Source organism: Phyllobates terribilis, unplaced genomic scaffold (assembly GCF_046119375.1).
Source record: "Phyllobates terribilis strain yellow unplaced genomic scaffold, ASM4611937v1 Scaffold_4__5_contigs__length_816908805, whole genome shotgun sequence".
In the NCBI taxonomy this organism is placed as follows: Eukaryota; Metazoa; Chordata; class Amphibia; order Anura; family Dendrobatidae; genus Phyllobates; species Phyllobates terribilis.
The window spans coordinates 680,905,402-680,908,067 of NW_027362764.1; the positions used below are offsets into that span (position 1 = coordinate 680,905,402).

Genomic DNA, 2,666 nt, shown 5'->3' on the forward strand with positions numbered 1-2,666 from the left:
CAGATCATTAAATGTAAACGTCTGGACAATGTCACAGGAATCCATATTTTAAATAATTGATTCCTCTCCTCATTGGATAAATCAAACTTATCAGAGAAGCTCTCAAATGTCTCTGAATTTCTACAGGCATGGATTTTGACATCATATTTTGGCATGATTTTGTATAATTTCAGCAAATTTTTCCTCATTTTAATTTGGAGTTGAGCCTGGGTAATTCCAGAATTCTCTGATATTTTTAGTGGCTCTTGTACGTCCGTTCCTCCTACGTCACTCACGTCTCCTCCCACATCACCTAGTATGTCGGTTTCTCGTATGTCAGTCATGTCTCCTCCCATGTCAGGTTTCTGTATGTCCGTCTCTTGGTCAGACCCAAGGTCAACTTCAGTTACATACACGTGTCTTACTTCTTGTTCATTTTCCACATTACAGTCAGAATCAGTATCACCGTCTGACACTTCTACACTATTTTCCTGCTTAGAAATCTCTAACACAAGACTATGAAAAAAATCTACCAAATGTAGAATATTTCTCAATTTCTGTTTGTCTCTATTTACCAATTTAGAAGTTAACTGTAAATTCTGCAATTCACATTGTTTGTATAAACTGAGCCACAAAACTTCTATGTCATCTCCTACATTAACTTTGAAATTAATATTACTTTGTTTAACAAAAGAAGAAATTATATCCATATTTTGCTTACCTTAAGATTCCTTGGCTTCTCTTTATCAGCACGTTCTGTCTTCAGTTTGTCTGATTCTGTTCCTTGTTAGTACCTCTGCTTCCTGACTTTCCTCAGTCTGTAGGTCCTTTCTGCTTCTCGTGACAAACTAGTGAATTTACTGACACGTGAACAACAGCTGTTCAGCTCGTCAGGACTCCCCCCTTGTTCACGGAAGAAATTCACTTACTTAATTTAAAAAACAAAAAAACAGGACTGGCTGGCTCATCATTGTAAAATAATACTCTTCCTGTATTATTTTTTTCTACTGAGGACTTCTCAAAGTATCAATATCACGATATTCTTATAAAAAAATGTATCTATTTATTCTTGGATTGTCCATTAAAATGAATCAGATTGCAGCAGGCACATACAATAATTAGTTATAAAGTAATTGTCCATTTGTCCATAATTAGCTTAATTGTTGAGATTCACCCATCTTTCCTTGGATCCTGGCTGGTAAATCATGTCTTTGTCCAGCATGTGTCCAGGCCTACATGTCATCTGCTTCTCAGCATGAAGATTCTGTGTCTTGTGGGGTGGGCAGAGCAAGAGAGCACCCCCTTTCTGTAACATGGGCTTTTATAGCCAGTCGTATGGACACCTGTTCTACATATGGTAGTGAACCAAAAAAAACCACACAAATAGCGCATGTCAACTAGACATGATGGCTGAGGCATAGATCTCAGAAAAATGATTATCGATTAACATTCCAAATGAATTTCCATAATTAACCATTTAACAGAGACCGCCTGGGAATGCCAGGTGCTGTAGGCTTTTGCTTTTTCCTTCCTTCCACCAGCAGGGGGCACTCTCTTCTATGCCTTTTTTCCATTCCCTTTCACAAGTGCACACATTCATTCTCTTTTCTTTTTTTCATTTGCTTTCTCTCTTGCGCTATTTCATCTCTGCAAAATACCAGCATCCTTCTGATCACCGTGGGCCTCCAGCATTGTTGCTTATTTACTTTTAATGCTAGGCTCCTTTTCACCAGGACCAGCGTCTCCCGCATGGCTGGAGGCAACCACCGGTAAACCCAAGCAGAAGACCTTTGCAGCAAACACGACCCTCCCCCCTGAAGAGCAGCTCAAAGTCACTGGCAACCATCTCACCCTCTTCCTTCATTCACCCCTGGACGTCTCGCTCCGCCCCCAAGTTACGGGTCCAGCTTGCTCTTTCTGTCACATTACCACGATGAAGGGTTTAGCCTGCAGGAGACCCTGCGCCGAGCCATTTTTGAAGACACCTGATGCGGCGGGTGAATCACTGCTAAACAAACCACACCTGTAGGGACGGCACAGACTTTGCATGGACCCTTCGGAGCCCGCCCCGTCACGGCCAGTTTGCTCGCCACCAAGCGATCCTGAGAAAGGCTGGCCGGGCGATGGATCAAGCAGCTTCTACTGGCCATACCACCTTGGATATGTCCGATCTCATATGATCTCGGAAGCAAAGCAGGGCTGGGCTCGGACAGTACTTGGATGGGAGACCTCCTGGGAACACCGGGTGCTGTCGACCATTTTGATGACGTTTTTACCTACTGCCCAGCTCGGCTAGCATGGAACGGCGCCTTGCCGGACACCGACCTTAAGTAACTTAGATGATGGAAGCCCCAAGGCCTCTGAGCCAGTTAGCAGCTAAGTACGCTACCCCGCCGCCTTCACGCAGGCCTGACACCGAGCTCCTTGTCACGGCTAGGAGTGCTTATTGACTCCGCAGCTCGCCGTGTGGAAATGATGGCGTTAAAAGCACCCGGGGCCGTGAAGGGGGCAGGCTTTCAGAAGGTGCCCAGGGAAGGTTTTGGATGCCGGCCGCCTAGCGAGGGCCAGCAGAAGTAACATGTTTATCTGCAAGGAAGCTTTTGTAACCAAGCCAGACGGCTGACAAAGAGCTAACCTCAGTGCAAGGAAGGTGCGGAAGGAATTGGGGAGGGGTGATTCCTGCTAGG

General features: G+C 44.9%; 1 pseudogene; it reads left to right on the forward strand.

The window, feature by feature from the left end:
- The first annotated feature begins 2,116 nt into the window (after positions 1–2,116).
- On the forward strand, positions 2,117–2,236 carry LOC141268693 (5S ribosomal RNA; annotated as a pseudogene).
- Positions 2,237–2,666: the final 430 nt, after the last annotated feature.